Source organism: Canis lupus, chromosome 24 (genome assembly GCF_003254725.2).
Source record: "Canis lupus dingo isolate Sandy chromosome 24, ASM325472v2, whole genome shotgun sequence".
In the NCBI taxonomy this organism is placed as follows: domain Eukaryota; kingdom Metazoa; phylum Chordata; class Mammalia; order Carnivora; family Canidae; genus Canis; species Canis lupus.
Genome location: NC_064266.1, coordinates 7,875,970 through 7,896,304, shown reverse-complemented (window position 1 = coordinate 7,896,304; position 20,335 = coordinate 7,875,970). Strand labels below are relative to the sequence as shown.

Here is a 20,335-nt window from a genome sequence, read left to right as displayed (position 1 = left end):
TATGTTATTTCTATCCCTATTATACAGTTGAAGAAATGAGGTACAGAAATCCATCCTAGATCACACACAGTTAATTAATGCTCATATTTTTTTTCTAAAGTTATATTATGTCATATTGACACACAAAATAAATATCCTTGGCATTAGCCAAAGTGCTTAAGAGGTCAGTATTTACTTTTTATGAAGTGGCAGAGAAAAGTCTTTGCTTTGCTGTCTTTCTGTTTAGACAATGATAACTTGATTATGGAAATTCTGCTGGAAGAGAAATCAAGGAAAGTTTTCAGAGAGACATTATTTGGGGACAGTGTGAATTAATTCTGAGTCAATGGAATTATTTAATGCCACTGTTTATTTTCCTAGGATTTAGACTGCTCTTGTAGCTTTTGCTGCAAAAGAATATGCTTGTCTTCCTTACTTAAGAAATAAATAAAAAGCTGTAACTCTGAAAAGCCATGAAACTAGCACAGAAATTGTGAAAATTTGTTATCTTCGCCAACCATACAGTGGAGTAGTAAAGTCATTGTTCCATTTAAAAAGTATTTACCGCAGCTCTTCTGTATGGAAGACAATATCAAGTACTTTAGGAGAAACATATATGAAAAAGCACAATTCTGCCCTCAAGAAACTTAATTTTAGTAAAAATAGAAGATGGTTTTATGGTTAAAACAGAACAATGAAAGTGACAGTTACCTGTTTGAGGTAGGATGACATAGAATGAGATTTGTAAATGGGGAGAGTTCACTTCTAGCTACCAGAGAATTCTGGAAGCTTGCATGGGGGGATGGTATTGGCTTTGGAAGTTGAAAAAAAAAAAAAAAAAAACAGAGAAGAAATTGGATACCTAAAAAAAAATTTGGACATCATTATAGCAATAAGAAATGATAGACTGCACTAGGGCAACAGCCAGTGGGAAAGGGTTAGGAGGAAATTTAAGTAAGAAATATGTGGAAGAAAATTCCACAGGACTTAACAATTGATTGGATATAGTGCTTCAGAGAGTAGGGGATGGTAAATTTTTGGATTTGGGTCACCAGGAAGTCGTTGGTTCTGTCATGCATAAAGGGAAATGACAATGGATAAGAGAGTATATCACAACAGAAAATCTATGACCTACTCAGAAGCAGAGAATTTGGGAAGCATTTATTTATAAAGGAATTGCTTCTGAATATTTGAGTATGGGGGCTACAAGGAATAGTGCAGTAACTGGGCCTTAGAACTGATTTATGTGCTAAACCTGAATGGACAAGGGACAAAACAAACTAACAAAAAACCCAGTTACCTGAATCCTGAGAGAGAGTCCTGTAGAGACAGCTATATTGCAGTAAGTGACTTCTAGTTAAAGGGAATGCACAGCCCTAGGCAACTTTCTAGGAAAGGAACAAAGAGAATAATTACCTTGATCTCCCTCTTAATCCCTGCAATCTCTGTTGCTGAAGCCTGCTGGAGGCCCAGGGGCAAGGGAGTTCAATTGATATGGTCTGTGTCATCCACTTCCTGGGGCACAGAATAGGGTGGGCAAACAGATGGAGGTGTGGCAATGCTTTCAGATCGTGTGAACTGTGGAACTGAGCCTGGGTAGGTCTAGAAGAGCTATTAGCACAAAGGTGTATGCACACACAAGGATGCATGCACACACTCACATAGATACAATGACAGGCAAATCCAGATCTTGGAGAATGGGTTCATTTAGAGCATATGTCTTAACTTTGGCACTATTGACATTTTGGGCCAGATAATTATTTGTTTGAGGGGGATGTCCTATGAATTATAGGGTGTCTATTTAGCAGCATCCCTGGCCTCTTTGCACCAGATACTAGGAGCACCCGTTCCCCTAAATTTTTACAATGAAAAATGTCTCCAGACATCGCCAAATGTCATATAGCAGTAGGTGGGAGGAGGTCGGGGAGCAAAATCACCCTCAGGTAAGAACCACCAAGTTAGCGGAATTAGCAGTTTGAGAGAAGAAACGGATACTTAGGGAGAGTGTTCTGAAAACTTGACAGAAAATGATCAGAGTATTGCCAACCATGGAAATGCCATAGAAAATTCCACGTGGGGACTAGATTCTGTTGAGAGGCAGAAAGAATCTAATAGGCTGTGATGGGCAGGTGGTGCATGGGGACAGCCTGTGTGTCTCTAATTTGGCAGCAGAGAGGAGAGAGGGGAGAATGACATCTTCATCAGATGGCTTTAGGATCTCTTTGGAGATGGAGAGAACTGAACATCCTGCTTGGCCAAGAGGAGGACAGCAGTGAAAGAGGGTGCTCAGAGATATAGTGAGCACCAATACTGTCTTAAGGGCTTGAATGTGCTAGGATGTTTGACCCTCAGACCACTCCTGGAGGTCTGACCACATCTGCTGAGTCCCTTGTGCTGAGTGAGGCAACATTCACCGGCTCTAGGGATTTGGATATGGAGGCACTATTTTCAGTCCAACCCAACTGGTTTCTCAATTTTCATCTAAATGAATGGAAGGTGTCTTAACCTAGAGGTTAAGGACATAGTCTTTATTGCTTGGGTTCAAATGCTAGCATTACCACTTCCAGCTCTGTGTCCTCGAGGCAGTTATTTAACATCTCTGTACTTTTGCTTCCTCGTCTGAGAAATCAGGATACTAGTATTCTCATGCTAGTTTGGAGGATTAAGGAAATCAATGTAGGTATAGTGTGCGAAATATAATGCTGACCCTAGCTGAGTATTCAATAAGTATAATCAATTATTTTTATTCTCAATTATTTTATCCAAACACATTTTCATTAAAGTGTTTAATTAGAAGAGTGCTATCCATTTGATTAGTTATTAAGCTGTTTCTCTAAAAGCAGAGGCCATGTGCTCATTCTAGCTGATATTATAAGGAAATGGAAAAATCAGGTTTATATCAATATAGTTCCCCTGGGTAAATATAGATAATTACTTTCAAATTAGCCCAAGGTCAGAATTGGCATTATTTACAGATGTATAGTCTAGGAAGAAGCCTGCTGTATCTTTCTTTTAGAAGAAAAAAAAAAAAGTAATAATAGCCTTCCCTACCCAGCACAAAGCAAACAACAGAACTTTGGACAAATCTTCACCAGGCATAATACATCAGGTCAAGCTCTTTTTAACATGCCAAATGAAAAAAAAAAAAATCACTATAGCACCCAATTTGTTTTTTTCATTTTATGCTATTTTCCTTTGGCTTCTATACTTCATGACCTTTATATATGTATGCTAGTGGGTAATATATAAGAGCAAGAGTTCTGAAATTTAAAAAGAGAAAGAGATGCCAATACAAATACACACATACAGACAATTAGTGTCTAGAATGACCTGAAGACCAAACAGGACAAACTGGAATAGTTGGTTACCCTAGGTGTGTCCTTGGGCCAGTCACATATTCTCTACACCTCAGCTTCCTCAACTGGAAACTGGTGATTGTGATACCCATATTGTAGGATGTTGTGAGAAGCAAAAGAGATAATGGATGTAAAGGTGCCTGACTATTCCTAGCACACTGTAAGTGACGATGTGTAAGAATGGAGATGATAATGGTAGTGGGATCATAGTGTGAATAAAAAGGAGGAAGAGTGGAAAACACTGGAATAGCCTAATCTAGGGAGAAAAAAAAAAAAAGAAAATCATTAATTTTTCTATTTAAAGTATAGCTAAAGGCTAATTTTGTATCCTTTTAAATTTATTTTCTTTTTTTTTTAAATTTTACCATTTCATTTATTGGTGTTCAATTTGCCAACATAGAGAATAACACCCAGTGCTCATCCCGTCAAGTGGCCCCCTCAGTACCCATCACCTATTCACTCCCAGCCCCTGCCCTCCTCCCTTTCCACCACCCCTAGTTCGTTTCCCAGAGTTAGGAGACTTTATGTTCTGTCTCCCTTTCTGATATTTCCCACACATTTCTTCTCCCTTCCCTTATATTCCTTTTCACTATTATTTATATTACCCAAATGAATGAGAACATATAATGTTTGTCCTTCTCTGATTGACTAATTTCACTCAGCATAATACCCTCCAGTTCCATCCACGTTGAAGCAAATGGTGGGTATTTGTCGTTTCTAATGGCTGAGTAATATTCCATTGTATACATAAACCACATCTTCTTTATCCATTCATCTTTTGATGGACACCGAGGCTCCTTCCACAGTTTGGCTATTGTGGACATTGCTGCTAGAAACATCGGGGTGCAGGTGTCCCGGTGTTTCACTGCATCTGTATCTTTGGGGTAAATCCCCAGCAGTGCGATTGCTGGGTCGTAGGGCAGGTCTATTTTTAACTCTTTGAGGAACCTCCACAGTTTTCCAGAGTGGCTGCACCAGTTCACATTCCCACCAACAGTGTAAGAGGGTTCCCTTTTCTCCACATCCTCTCCAACATTTGTGGTTTCCTGCCTTGTTAATTTTCCCCATTCTCACTGGTGTGAGGTGGTATCTCATTGTGGTTTTGATTTGTATTTCCCTGATGGCAAGTGATGCAGAGCATTTCCTCATGTGCTTGTTGGCCATGTCTATGTCTTCCTCTGTGAGATTTCTGTTCATGTCTTTTGCCCAATTCATGATTGGAAGGTTTGTTTCTTTGCTGTTGAGTTTAATAAGTTCTTTATAGATCTTGGAAACTAGCCCTTTATCTGATATGTCATTTGCAAATATCTTCTCCCATTCTGTAGGTTGTCTTTTAGTTTTGTTGACTGTATCCTTTGCTGTGCAAAAGCTTCTTATCTTGATGAAGTCCCAATAATTCATTTTTTGCTTTTGTTTCTTTTGCCTTCATGGATGTATCTTGAAAGAAGTTGCTGTGGCCAAGTTCAAAAAGGGTGTTGCCTGTGTTCTCCTCTAGGATTTTGATGGACTCTTGTCTCACATTTAGATCTTTCATCCATTTTGAGTTTATCTTTGTGTATGGTGCAAGGGAATGGTCTAGTTTCATTCTTCTGCATGTGGATGTCCAATTTTCCCAGCATCATTTATTGAAGAGACTGTCTTTCTTCCAGTGGATAGTCTTTCCTCCTTTATCGAATATTAGTTGACCATAAAGTTCAGGGTCCACTTCTGGGTTCTCTGTTCTGTTCCATTGATCTATGTGTCGGTTTTTGTGCAAGTACCACACTGTCTTGAGGACCACAGCTTTGTAGTACAACCTGAAATCTGGCATTGTGATGCCCCCAGCTATGGTTTTCTTTTTTTAAAATTCCCCTGGCTATTCGGGGTCTTTTCTGATTCCACACAAATCTTAAAGTAATTTGTTCTAACTCTCTGAAGAAAGTCCATGGTATTTTGATAGGGATTGCATTAAACGTGTAAATTGCCCTGGGTAACATCGACATTTTCACAATATTAACTCTGCCAATCCATGAGCATGGAATATTTTTCCATCTCTTTGTGTCTTCCTCAATTTCTTTCAGAAGTGTTCTATAGTTTTTAGGGTATAGATCCTTTACCTCTTTGGTTAGGTTTATTCCTAGATATCTTATGCTTTTGGGTGCAATTGTAAATGGGATTGACTCCTTAATTTCTCTTTCTTCAGTCTCATTGTTAGTGTATAGAAATGCCACTGACTTCTGGGTATTGATTTTGTATCCTGCCACGCTACCAAATTGCTATATGAGTTCTAGCAATCTTGGGGTGGAGACTTTTGGGTTTTCTATGTAGAGTATCATGTCATTGGTGAAGAGGGAGAGTTTGACTTCTTCTTTGCCGATTTGAATGCCTTTAATGTCTTTTTGTTGTCTGATTGCTGAGGCTAGGACTTCCAGTACTATGTTGAATAGCAGTGGTGAGAGTGGACATCCCTGTCTTATTCCTGATCTTAGGGGAAAGGCTCCCAGTGCTTCCCCATTGAGAATGATATTTGCTGTGGGCTTTTCATAGATGGCTTTTAAGATGTTGAGGAATGTTCCCTCTATCCCTACACTCTGAAGAGTTTTGATCAGGAATGGATGCTGTGGGGATCCCTGGGTGGCGCAGCGGTTTGGCGCCTGCCTTTGGCCCAGGGCGCGATCCTGGAGACCCGGGATCGAATCCCACGTCGGGCTCCCGGTGCATGGAGCCTGCTTCTCCCTCTGCCTTTGTCTCTGCTCGCCTCTCTCTCTCTCTCTCTCTCTGTGACTATCATAAAATTAAAAAAAAAAAAAAAAAAAAAAAAAGGAATGGATGCTGTATTTTGTCAAATGCTTTCTCTGCATCTAATGAGAGGATCATAGGGTTCTTGGTTTTTCTCTTGCTGATATGATGAATCTACATTGATTGTTTTACGAGTGTTGAACCAGCCTTTTGTCCCGGGAATGAGTCCTACTTGGTCATGGTGAATAATTTTCTTAATGTGCTGTTGGATCCTATTGGCTAGTATCTTGTTGAGAATTTTTGCATCCATGTTCATCAGGGATATTGGTCTATAATTCTCCTTTTTGGTGGGGTCTTTGTCTGGTTTTGGAATTACGGTGATGCTGGCCTCATAGAACGAATTTGGAAGTACTCCATCTCTTTCTATCTTTCCAAACAGCTTTAGTAGAATAGGTATGGTTTCTTCTTTAAACATTTGATACAATTCCCCTGGGAAGCCATCTGGCCCTGGACTTTTGTGTCTTGGGAGGTTTTTGATGACTGCTTCAATTTCCTCCCTGGTTATTGGCCTGTTCAGGTTTTCTATTTCTTCCTGTTCCAGTTTTGGTAGTTTGTGGCTTTCCAGGAATGCGTCCATTTCTTCCAGATTGCCTAATTTATTGGCGTATAGCTGTTCATAATATGTTTTTAAAATCGTTTGTATTTCCTTGGTGTTGGTAGTGATCTCTCCTTTCTCATTCATGATTTTATTAATTTGAGTCTTCTCTCTCTTCTTTTTAATAAGGCTGGCTAATGGTTTATCTATCTTATTAATTCTTTCAAAGAACCAATTCCTGGTTCTGTTGATCTGTTCCACAGTTCTTCTGGTCTCGATTTCGTTGAGTTCTGCTCGAATCTTTATGAACTCTCTTCTTCTGCTGGGTATAGGATCTATTTGCGATTTTTTCTCTAGCTCCTTTATGTGTAAGGTTAGCTTTTGCTTTTGAGTTCTTTCCAGTTTTTGAATGGATGCTGTATTGCGATGTTATTTCCCCCTTAGGACTGCTTTTGCTGTGTCCCAAAGATTTTGAACGGTTGTATCATCATTCTCATTAGTTTCCATGAATCTTTTTCATTCTTCCTTAATTTCCTGGTTGACCCTTTCATCTTTTAGCAGGATGGTCCTTAACCTCCACGTGTTTGAGGTCCTTCCAAACTTCTTGTTGTGATTTATTTCTAATTTCAAGGCATTATGGTCTGAGAATATGCAGGGGACGATCCCAATCTTTTGGTATCGGTTCAGACCCGATTTGTGACCCAGTATGTGGTTGCTCTGGAGAAAGTTCCATGTGCACTTGAGAAGAATGGGTATTCAGTTGTTTGGATGTAAAGTTCTGTAGATATCTGTGAAATCCATCTGGTCCAGTGTATCATTTAAAGGTCTCGTTTCTTTGGAGATGTTGTGCTTAGAAGACCTATCGAGTGTAGAAAGCGCTAGATTGAAGTCACCAAGTATAAGTGTATTATTATCTAAGTATATCTTAACTTTGGTTATTAATTGATTGATATATTTGGCAGCTCCCACATTCGGCGCATATATATTGAGGATTGTTAAGTCCTCTTGTTGGATAGATCCTTTAAGTATGATATAGTGTCCCTCTTCATCTCTCACTACAGTCTTCAGGGTAAATTTTAGTTTATCTGATATAAGGATGGCTACCCCTGCTTTCTTTTGAGGACCATTTGAATGGTAAATGGTTCTCCAACCTTTAATTTTCAGGCTGTAGGTGTCCTTCTGTCTAAAATGAGTCTCTTGTAGACAGCAAATAGATGGGTCCTGCTTTTTTATCCAGTCTGACACCCTGCGCCTTTTGATGGGGTCATTAAGCCCACTCATGTTCAGAATTACTGTTGAAAGATATGAGTTTAGTGTCATCATGATATCTATTCAGTCCTTTTTTTTTGTGGATTGTTCCACTGAACTTCTTCTTAAAGGGGAATTTTAAGAGTCCCCCTTAAAATTTCTTGCAGAGCTGGTTTGGAGGTCACATATTCTTTTAGTTCCTGCCTGTCTTGGAAGCTCTTTATCTCTCCTTCCATTTTGAATGAGCGCCTTGCTGGATAATGTATTCTTGGCTGCATGTTCTTCTCATTTAGGACCCTGAATATATCCTGCCAGCCCTTTCTGGCCTACCAGGTGTCTGTGGAGAGGTCTGCTGTTTATCCTAATACTCCTCCCCATAAAAGTCAGTGATTTCTTGTCTCTTGCTGCTTTAAGGATCTTCTCTTTATCTTTGGAATTTGCAAGCTTCACTATTAAATGTTGAGGTGTTGAACGGTTTTTTATTGATTTTAGGGGGGGATCTCTCTATTTCCTGGATCTGAATGCCTGTTTCCCTTCCCAGATTAGGAAAGTTTTCAGCTATGATTTGTTCAAATACATATTCTGGCCCTCTGTCCCTTTCGGCGCCCTGGGGAACCCCAATTAAACGTAGGTTTTTCTTCCTCAGGCTGTCATTTATTTCCCTTAATCTATCCTCATGGTCTTTTAATTGTTTGTCTCTTTTTTCCTCAGTTTCCCTCTTTGCTATCAACTTGTCTTCTAGGTCACTCACTCGTTCTTCCACCTCGTTAACCCTCGTCGTTAGGACTTCTAGTTTGGATTGCATCTCATTCAATTGATTTTTAATTTCTGCCTGATTAGCTCTAAATTCTGCAGTCATGAAGTCTCTTGAGTCCTTTATGCTTTTTTCTAGAGCCACCAGTAGCTGTATAATAGTGCTTCTGAATTGGCTTTCTGACATTGAATTGTAATCCAGATTTTGTAACTCTGTGGGAGAGAGGACTGTTTCTGATTCTTTCTTTTGAGGTGAGTTTTTCCTTCTAGTCATTTTGCTCAGTGCAGAGTGGCCAAAAACAAGTTGTATTGGGAAAAGGAGAAAAAGAGAGGAGAGAAAGAAGGAAAGAAAAAAAAAAAAAAAGGAAGAAAAAAAGAAAAAAGAGAAGAAAAAGAGAAAGAAAAAGAAAGGAAAAAAGGGGGTGGGGGAAGCAAACAAATCAAAAAGCAAACAAAACAAAACAAAAACAAAGCAACAACAACAACAACAACAAAAAATACGGGGGAGTATCCTCTGATTCCGTATACTGTAAGTCCCTTGACTTGCCCTGGAACTTGTCCGTCTAGCTGGTCTTCTGGGGGAGGGGCCTGTTGTGCTGATTCTCAGGTGTGAGCACTTGGGGGAGCTGCTCTGCCCCCTGCCTGGTGCAGGGCTCAGTGGGGGTTGTTTACCCCGTGAGGCCCCAGGAGGAACAGCCCCAGTGGCGGGGCCAGCTCTGGAGCCCTGGAGTCAGCCCCCGCAGTGACTCCGGAGCTCTCCGTCTGCAGGGCCTGGATGCTCCAGGGCGGGCCGCTGATCTGCTCAGCTCGGGACAGGAGCGTCCTCGCTGTCCTGGGCCCTCCCGGCCTCTGCCTGTCCCGGGGGAGGCCGGATCCTGGGCTGTGTTCCGGCGCCCTCTGCTCCGGGGCCTGCGCTGTTGGATTCGCGCTCCCGCCCCGCAGCCCCCTCCGCGGAGCCGCCCCCGAGCCCCCCGAGCTGCTCCCGCCCCGCAGCTCCCTCCGCGGAGTCTCCTCCGACCCCCCCCCCCCCCCCCAGCTGCTCTGGGTCCCACCATGTGCGCTGCAGCCCTTAGGGAGCTCGGCGCACTCTCCTGGGCGCGCAGTTGCTCTGTTACTGTCCCAGGGAGCCCGAGGGCATCCTCGCCCTCCTGGGTCCTGCTCCACCTCCCTGCGAGCCCCTTTCTGCCCGGGAAGGTCGGTGCAGCTCCTGCTCCTCCGGGACGGGGCTCTCCTGTCCTGGGGACACTCGCCCCGGCCTCAGCCCGTCTCCTCGCGGGGCCCCTCCCCCTTGGAGGCCTTTTGTTTTTTTATTTCTTTTTCCCCGTCTTCCTACCTTGATAGAAGCGCGAACTCTTCTCACTGTAGCATTCCAGCTGGTCTCTCTTTAAATCTCAGGCCGAATTCGTAGATTTTCAGGATGATTTGAAGATTATCTAGGTAATGTGGTGGGGACAGGTGACTTGGGGACCCTACTCTTCTGCCATCTTGCCCCTCCTCCTTAAATTTATTTTCAAATAACACCAATATAATGGTATTATAGGAAGAAAACACCATTTGAAAGTGTATTATCTTATGTGAAGCAAACTTTCAAAGCTCATTCTTGCCTATGTTCACATTCAAGTCTCAGATTCTTTCCTAGTGCATGCTCAGAGATAGACTGATGTGGAGCCAACTTTCCACATTGTGATTAAGTCAACCAAAGTAGAGGAGCTGTAACTAGAACCCAGTGGACTTGATTTTTCCCTCATGCTTCCATCATTTTAAAGAAGAACCTAAGATCAGTTAAGAGAGAGGATTCACATGCAGCATATTTGATTTTGAGAGGTTTTTCCTTTTCCCACAGAAATAAAAAGATAAAAGCATGTATAATACATATCCATTCAGTACTAAATAATTCTACATTAGAACACAAGTACTTTGAGATTTCTCTTGAAGTGGCTCACGTGTCCCTATCACAGAAGTAAGCTATCCCCCTTTCTCTTCCTAAGGTGGCAAATTCAACCATATTTATCGTGTTATCAGAAACCACTAAGGAGTCACAAACCATTACTTCAACAGGCAATGGCCAGGGTAATTAAGTCTTTTATCCTTTCTGGCTTCTCTAGTGTGCTATTATCAGTCACTGGGCTCCATACATATTTGTTGGTCATCAGCCGCCGTCTAGCTATATAATCTTGAAAAGGTCATTCACATTCTCCATATTTTTTATTTTTCCCCACACAAAAGAGGAAGGAGGACACAAATGCTCCCAGGCATCCATTTCACCTCCAGAACCCAATGCCACAGTTCAGCAAAAGTTTAACAGCCTCAGCCTGGTGAACATGTGAAAGTATGTGAGAAAAGAAAAAGGTTCCAGCTCTGCCAACTCTTTTTCTTTCTCTGGTTACATAAAAACTGCCTAAGTGGCTCAGGGTTTTCAAAGGATGGCATCACTATTTATTTTTTAATGAACACAAGATTATGGGACAATTTGTGAAAACATTTATTTCTAACTATTCTTCGGGGATTGATCTAGAATAGAATGTGCCTGTGGGCAAATATTGTCTGAAAATGAACAAGAATGCCCTGTTAACGGATTTTTAGGAAGAGCATAGTTTAAATTGCTTATTCAAAGAAGTCTACCTCCTGATACTTTGAGTTTCAGGGAAAAAGAAATGTTTTTTTGGTAAGTTATATGAATTCCGTTCTGTTTTGACATAAATGTCAATGTTTGACTGGAGGGTTTTTTGTTTTGTTTTGTTTTGTTTTCCTTTACAAATGCCAGTCTGGGAGGTCACCTAGTTCATTTGCTTAATGAGAAAACTTAAGTTGTCATTTTTATCATTTGCTCTCATATGGGAGATCTTTCAAAGAGAAGCTAATCATTCTGATAAAACAGAAGAATATGAACTTTGAAACGAGACAAAACAGATTTTGGTTTGCCACTAAATAATTAAATGAGTGGTGCTGGTGTGTTCTTAAACCCCTCAGAACCTCACATCCCCATCTGTAAAGTGGGGATGGTAATACCTTCTCTTCCGGACAGTTACAACACATCCAATATGTGCACTGGCCCCTGCCACGTGACAATAATAATAATAGCTAATATTTATTGAGTGCTTATAGATGCTAGGTACCTTTCTAAACATTCTCAGTATATTACCTTATATAATCCTCACAACAGCCCTGTAGATGGGCACAACCATTAATCTCATTATATAATGAAGAAACAGGGGCAAAGAGAACTTATATAATTGGCTAAGGTCAAGTAATGACTAAACAGTAGGACCAGATTTCATGTCCCTGTAGTCTTTTGCTCTAATGACACTACACTATCTTGTACCTGGGTAGATTCTTAGGAATTGGTCATCATTTCTGTTGACTGGATAATGTACATAAAGCACCAATGTCTTTCTGTTTCCCTCTCTCACTCACCCAGGACAATTAAGCCTTGAGCAAGTCATGTCTATTCTACTTCCCTCTACTTCTACCTCTCCTTCTGTCTAATTTACTTTATATCTACTGTCTTCACCCTAATGTGAGCCATTGTTCTCTCTTCTTCCAGGCTAGAGCAGAAGCCTCCTCCCACCAGCCTCCTCAGCCTTGTGGGTTCCCTTGCCTCTCCTCCAGAGTATGTAGTCAGAGGGATCCTTGAAAAACAGAAGTGCATATGTGTACGTGACTCCCACCTAATTTTAATGTCTGGGTCAGCTTCCAATTACCCATGGCTCTTAGGAAAAATACAACGGTCCCATCATGGCCTGCACTAAGTTGAGCCAAGTGAGCTAACATCTCCAGCCTCATCAGTAGGGCTCTTCCTTCACTTGCTGCTCCAGATATACTCCTGGAAACAGTAATCCTCTTCCTCTTCTCTTCTCCATCAACCTAGGTAATTTTTGCTTTTTCTTCATCTCAGCTCCAACTTCCCTCAAAGGAAGTTGATTAGTATGATTCTAATTGTATGTATATGTACATAAATGTATGTGCATGCATATATATGTGTATGTGGTTGAACAAATAAAGGTCTTCAAGTAGTGGTAGGTAGTGGTGATACTGACAGTCTGAATGGTATTCTGTTAGTAGTAATGACACCCTTCTTAGGGAGATATGACTTGGGATATGCAGAATTCATGTAAGTCGTTGGAATGGACCAGTATTACTGATCTTTGGAAGCCAGCCTGGTTGTTAATGCACAGCCCACAGGCCTGATCTCCATTCAGGAGGATTCCTTCCTGCTATTAATATTAAGGACAGATACTAGGCCACATAAGTCAGCTGCTGCTTAAAAGGACTGGAAACTCAAATACCTACTCAAGCACAATAGCTCTCTCCATTGAAAAGGCTGTGTGAAAAAAAAAAAAAAAGGCTGTGTGATTGCTTTGTTTTCTTTCCCCTTAAAGCATATGATTTCAATATACCCCCTTTGGGTTTTAGAGATGCTTTGGAGTTTAATTTTAATACAATTTCATGTGTATATTGTAACACTGCTGTTTGGAGGGTAGGAGGACACAGTGGGTCTGTTAGGATGGGCCCCAGGATGAGCTTGAGCACACAGCTAGCCATAGAATGATTAGTACCAAAAGGGAATAGTTTTTGTTTTGTAGTGTTTCTGGTTAATTTTTGTTTTGTCTTTTTGTTTGTTTACTGAAACTCAGAGATCACTTTCCTTTGGCTGATAGGTGAAGCCAAGAATATCCCAAGTAATAAAGATATGCTTAGTTACCTCTGTGGCTTGGAAGGTCCCTTTCACTTTTTATTTCTCTCCTTTTTTTAGTGGCTTGTAATCAACTGCTACTTTTTTTTTTTAAGATTTTATTTATTTATTCATGAGACACACAGAGAGAGAGAGAGAGGCAGGGACACAATCAGAGAGAGAAGCAGGCTCCATGCAGGTAGTCCAATGTGGGACTTGATCCTGGAACTCTGGGATCACATCCTGAGCTGAAGGCAGAGGCCCAACCACTGAGCCATCCAGGTGTCCCTCAACTGCTACTTTAATGAGAAAAAGAACAATTCACATTACATCTATATTGAAGAATCTGCTAGATGGGCAGGGTTGAGCACATTGTTCAGGTGAATATGATAAATAATAATAAGTAATTAGTACAGATTTGATGTATCTAAAGGAATCTAAAAGCTATAGGGCAGGGGAAAGGCGATTTTGGAGCAGAGAAAAATTGCTTTGATATGACAGTAATGAGCCAAGAACATGAGAAGGAAATCCTGCAGTAATAGGTTTGTGGGCACTGTGTTGGGTTCAAGTCTTGAGAGGCATTCAGTTAGAGAGGAGTAAATATAGTGAAGGAACATGAGGTTTTTGTTTGTACACCACTTACTATGCTCCACTCCTCCCTCCAAGCTTTTTGTTTTAATGATCAGATTGTGTTGATACTAAAGGCCAGATAAGAGTAAAAAAGAAATGGCAATTCAGGATTCTGAGATCCTTTCATCATCTATGGAAATAAGTCACCTTTAAAGACAGCAGTGTGACACTACCAATCATCTGGCATTATCTAACACATGACACTTCACTCAATTGCATTTTGAGCTCTTAGGTAATTCAGTCACATTTTCACCTCAGGATGCCACAGCAAACACTAGTTCTGAACTTTGCCTATTGAGCTACATTTTCCTCCAAAATACCCTTTTGAATTTTCTATTGATGTCTTCACTACTGGCATATAGAGGAAGAGAATTCACTCTAATAAGTGTCTCTGATTTCTAGAGTGATCATTTGTCTCCTCTATTTGCCTTTCTTGGACTTGAGCAGTGGAGTGTGTGTAGGAAGCTCTGCATCCACTTAGCAAGACTTTTAGGTCCCAACAGCAGAGGACTGCTTGTTGGGGTCACTCATAAAAGTCTCACCTTACAAAGGAAACTTGTCAAGGCTCAATTGTTGGCAAGATGGATGGACAAGTGTTTCCAGTTAATGAAATAGCTTTTTGGTGACTTAATGAAGGTAGCTTGAGATCTTCACTGTATTCACTTTTAGTTACTATTATTATTTTTTAAAGGCTGATAAATGATTATGGTTGTCCGTAATCAAGAAATGCCAAGTATCACAAACCCTATACTAAGGTATTTGGGAGTGGTTATACCCCATGGCCTTTGATTTTAGTTTGAAGATTGAAAATGACCTTTGGATTTTATTTTGATAAGGAAGTTGTCCTCAGTGGAGATAGACCTCATAGTTGGCATAGAAACAGCGCTGGGCTATTCCTGGGTCATTGAAGACATGGAACCTGGCCCAGTCTGAATGGCTGTTCTCTCCTGGTTGCCTGTTTAAATAAAGGTCAAGAAAAAAATTCCCTTTCTTGGTCTAGACTTCAGGAAGAAATAAGGGAGTGACCATCTTAAAATGTTATCTTAAAATGTTATCTTAAAATGAGTATTTCCTTTTTCTTCAGGCGTCTCTTCATGGCCCTAATTAAAGTTAATGAATGTCCCAAGTGTATGACAAGTGTTGAATGCAATGTAGCTCACCTGAGGTTCCCTGTGGTTGTACACTTTCACGGGAAATGCCCTTCAGTTCCTGTAGATCCATTGTTAGGCAATCCCTTAATTATAGACTTTATCTTTCTGAAGCATTCAAATCACATGTTAGGCAAATAACTTAGATGCCTTTCTAAGTGCTAGAGCTCTTAAGTCAAGTTAGCAAAAGAATTAGCAAAAGAGGCTAACATTTAGGCAAATAAAAAGGTGTGTTTCACAAATGATTCTTCAACTTAGGTGTTTATAGAAAGGGTCCCAGAAGCCTTTGAAAACAAAAAAGGCATTAAAAAAAATCTTATTCTGAGCCCCCAAACATAAACTAAATCAGCTAAAAGTGGAGCTTTTCTGACGCAGGGGGAGGGTTGGAAGGAAGAAGGAGAAGTTGGGGGAGCATCTAGGCTCACCTTAGCCAAGTGGCCTTTGCTCGATGTTTTAGGCTCACTTCCCCCCTCATCACCAACTCTGAATCTCAGGAAACCACAAAACCAAATCCTTGTTCAATGGCACAAAAATTGTATGGCCTACAAATATGTAAAATATGAGTTGGTACTAAGTTTTTCTTAGGACCCTGTGATCCTTTTAGATGGTATGGCTATATTAAAGGATGGAACTGAGTCTTCAACACATCCACCCAAGATTCCTGCATAAAAACAAGGGGTAGTATCCTTAACCACAAACAGTTAAATATTCCATTCCTCTGAAACTGTCATTTTCTAAAGAATTTTGGAATTCTTTTGGTCTATTTAAAAGCCAAAAGAAAAACATTAATTTTCTTTTCTTTTCTAGTCCCACCTCATTTTTAATTCTTAGGAGTAGCAGTATTTCCAGCTGTTTGCAGAAGTACTTGTGAGTCTCAAATCTAACATCCAATTTGTGGCAACTGTTTCACCTTCTAAGTGCCTCAACTTTCTCATCTTTGCAGTGGGGTCATAATCAAACCTGCTAAGAAGCCTGCCTTGAGGATGAAAGGTGAAGAACTTAACCTTGTCCTTATCAACTAGTGAGGATTTAAAAGGAGTTACCTATTATTAGTATTAACATTGTTGCTGTCATTATTATTAGATAACTTGTTCATATACTTATTCTCCCTAGTCATGGCTCTGAGTTCTTTCATACTTTTCTGAAAAATCATATGGGTCTTCAGTGTGAAATTTTAAAAATCACTATTCCAGAGGTTTTGAAGAATAAATTAGAGAGTCTGAAGGCATTTCCAAAAATCGGTTGATCAGAGATGTGTTAAATGTTTTCCAGCCTCTGAAATGGACACTTCCAAAGGAGATGATGCTGTGGAATATGTTGCAAAAGAACAAAATTTAGTTCACTCTGTAGACACATTTTATAGTTTTTGCACCATTTCCTCATTTCACTAACTTGTCAAATATGTATTGAATATATATTATAAGCATGATATGTGCTAGAGTTGTGTGAGATCCCAAGTTATATAAATCTTCAGAATGCTTTTAATAGGATTCATTCATGGTCAGGACTTAAGATACATGGTAGCATCTCATGAGCAGAAGTTTCAGAAATTGATTCATTGCTAGCCTGAATTCAGGAAGAACGAAGTCTTCAGAGTAAAGCTCTGCAACTGGGAGAAGTAGAAAATGACCTTCTCCCCATATGTTCCGGAAGTGGCTCCCGTGACTCCTATCCCTAGAAATAGAAAGATCTATTAATGTAGAAGATCTTGAGGAGTATTATCCAAAAGTTAGACTTTACAAATATCATATACTCAGACCCCTGAATTTATGGTAATGGGGCAAGACAGCTAAAGTATTTCTCAAGATGGGGTTTAAATTCTCTGATTTTAATTACTTACTGATGTCTTTGTGAACCCCCCCCCCCCCCCACAAAAAAAGGAAGAGCTTCTTCAGAAGCTCCTGGAGGAAACTGCATCTTCAAGTCACATTGATGCTTCATGCAATGCTTGTATCTGAAGATAGAATTTATTTTACCACAGACAGAAAACTGAGGATTTGGTATATCTAAGTGGCCTGTCAGTCCCCACACCCAGGATTTGCACTGGCCATTCTCTGCACAGGAGCTCACTTTTAAAAGGTACACATCCAACATCAATGCTGGCTTGAAAACTACCTAACAGAGCTCATTTTCAAATATAACTTCCCTTCATAGGAAACTGATAGAATACAAGGGACATGTGTTTTATTTTTAAAATTTCATTTAAAACATCTATGTCCAGAATTCTTCAAGACATTTAAAAATACCTTTAATATTGATATGATTCTAAATAATTCTGTGATTTTTCACATGGGAGTATGCATTTGTAGAAAATAATAAAGTCCTCATAGATTTGAAGAAGGAGAAGATAAGATTGTATTTATTAAAATAAAAGCACAGCTTATACAGGTGAATTCATCAGTAAGCATTCTGTGACTGCTTACTATGTGCAAAGTAGTGTCAAGATATATGTGTTTATGTGTGTGTATGTTAATTACATAACTTAAAAAAATAGTCCCCTATGCTAACATATAGAATTTAGTCTTTTGGAAAAATCCCAGTTATTTTTATATATTGCTCTTTTGGATGAAGATCAATTTTTTTATATGAAAATTTCATATAATGGAATAATCAGTGGACCAACCTGACAATGTTTTAAGAACAGAGAAATATTCTGGGTGAAGGAAATTCATCTCAATGTTGATTTGGATATGATTAACAACTTTAGAAGGAATGATATTCTCAGGAGATCATAATGAGCTGTGATCACAGCTATAACCAATTTTATCCAAAATCAGTGATTTAAAATGATTATCAGTGATTTAAAATGCCTGCATGGTGCAATTGGTTCAACTCTTGGTTTCAGCTCAGGCTGTGATCTCATGGTCATGATCTCATGGTCATGATCTCATAGTCATGAGATGGAGCACTGTGTCCGGCTCTGTGCTCAGTATTGAGTCTGCTTGAGATTCTCTCCGTCTCCTTTTACCCTGCCCTCTCATGCTCCCTCTCTCTCAGATAAATAAATCTTTTAAAAAATAAAACATCAATAAAGTAATTCTCAGTTTGAGTCAGTTTTGATACACAGCTGATGGGTTAGGTGAGGCAGAAAGTTAAACTACTTCACGGGTTTCCATCAGTGTGTCTGGGGTTTCACTTGCTGCCATAAATCCTAGACTTCAGAGAGGAGCCAGCTTCCCTATGTCAATAAAAGAGTTTTGGAAATGTGATGAGCCTGAGAGTTCATAGCAGATTTTTTAAAATGTGAATTTAGACCTCTGGGAAGGATGTGGCTTGAATAATGCTAAAGAAGAAGAACACAATGTAAGGGAGTTAAGAAGCAGAGGATGTTTATTTTGTAACTTGCAGACTTGCCAGCCTGCTATATTCAGATAGCTTTGGAGACAAGGGGTCAACTCTATCAGGGCCTGGATCTTTGCTGAAAAAACCCACAAAAGGCCCTTGTTTCTGCAAGGACCATGGGAACTGGGAACAGTGTTCCTTAACTTTAATGTGTAGAGTAACTTCAATAATCTGGAACTCTAACTAGCAGCCTTTAGCTGGGACAAGGCGGGAGGGGCTCAATGAAAGGTTTTGGGGAAAAAAAAAAAAAGAGAATCTCCTCTTACTCCTGCTTTGCTCTAGGATCCCCTTATATCACAGAGCAGGTGGGGTGATTGAGCCTAGGAACATAACCATCTCTGAGATTACCCAGGATTCTTTTTTTCTTTTTTTCCCCAGGATTCTTGATCAGGCACACAAAAGAAGGTTCTAAGTGTTTATAGAAGTAGAAACTGGGTGAATGAATTTTTTTTTTTTTTTTTTTTAAGTAGCCAGTAAGAGAGATTAAGAAAGGGCAGGATTCTGTACCTTTCAGTGAAATTGGCCTTTTCCTCATATTTATCCAGTTTGAGTGTGAAATTCCTCAGGCCACAGTAAAAGTAGCTCCTTGCCCTGTACACAGCTGACTGGGCCTGCTGCTGCTTTTGGTGGCCTTCCAAACAAGGGAAATGACTTCAGACACCTTCTGCTTTTCCCAGTCCTTCTTAAACCTTGAATGATATCAGTACAAACAAAGTGAAAAAAGTTTTATTTAACTGATTCCCTGGATGTTTGCTCACTGGCTGTACATGGGTAGGAGTCCCTCACCCTGGAATCACTGATACCATAAAAGCAACATTGCATCATAAAAAAAAAAAAAAAAAAAGGCTAAACATCAAACAGATATCCAGTTCTTGGGTAGACTCCATCTAAATGTTATTGTAAAGAAAGTTCTCAACCTCCACACTGAATATATTTAAGCCTTAATTTTTGTCAAACTTCCTTGAAAGATAGACGTTAGGAATTTACCTTGTGTACTTTGCAAGAAGCAAACTAAAGCTTACAAAGACATAATGCCCCTACTGCCTCTCAGCTCAAAAGACCTTATCTCCAGTCTTCAATTTAATTTATTAAATTATTACCTGTGGATTGCCTACTTTAGGAAGGGATTTGATGCAGACTGAAAATCAAGTTCTTTTTCAAAATAGATCCAAGTTTTGGGGGGAAGATAGGCCTGTAAAGGGTAAGGCAAAGTAAGGTAAAAATTTTTAGTTGGCAGTGGAATGGAGTTTGGACTTGTTTGGGTATGGAGTGGATTGGGACTCAGTTATCCTATTTGTACTCCTTTAATTAATGCTTCAAGTCTACAAATATGCAGGGAATAAAATAAATTGGAACAATTTGGATCAAAATGGTTACAACTATGACCATCTACTCCTTCATCTATTCATCCATTAGACATTTATTGAGTTTCTGAGGCACCGGGTTCGTTCAGTCAGTTAAGTGCCCAAATGGTGATTTCGGCTCAGGTCATGATCTCATGGGTCCTGAGATAGAGACTCACGGCAGGCTCCTCACTCAGTGGGCAGTCTGCTTCAGATTCTCTCTCTCCCTCTTCCCCTGTCCTTCCCTCCACTCATGAGCATGCCAGTGTGCTCTCTCTCTCTCATAAATAAATCTTAAAAAAAAAAAGACACTTATTGAGTTCCTATTAGTTATCAAGTCTTCTTCTTTCTTTTGAAGAATGCATTCCTGGGGATCCCTGGGTGGCGCAGCGGTTTGGTGCCTGCCTTTGGCCCAGGGTGTGATCCTGGAGACCCGGGATTGAATCCCACGTCACGCTCTCGGTGCATGGAGCCTGCTTCTCCCTCTGCCTGTGTCTCTGCCTCTCTCTCTCTCTCTCTCTCTCTCTCTCTCTCTGTGACTATCATAAATA

At 40.1% G+C, this 20,335-nt stretch overlaps 1 protein-coding gene and 1 long non-coding RNA gene across 8 annotated transcripts in view; both read left to right on the top strand.

The window, feature by feature from the left end:
* Positions 1-20,335, top strand: part of MACROD2 (mono-ADP ribosylhydrolase 2) — a 1,929,479-nt gene that overhangs the window by 912,296 nt on the left and 996,848 nt on the right. The window lies entirely within an intron of this gene.
* The window catches only part of LOC112673571 (uncharacterized), a 57,869-nt gene that overhangs the window by 1,309 nt on the left and 36,225 nt on the right, over positions 1-20,335 (top strand). For all 4 annotated transcript variants that reach the window (XR_003144899.3, XR_003144898.3, XR_003144897.3 and 1 more), the window contains exons 2-3: positions 12,194-12,517; positions 15,907-16,089. This is a non-coding gene — a long non-coding RNA (uncharacterized LOC112673571). The remainder of the gene's footprint in view (positions 1-12,193; positions 12,518-15,906; positions 16,090-20,335) is intronic.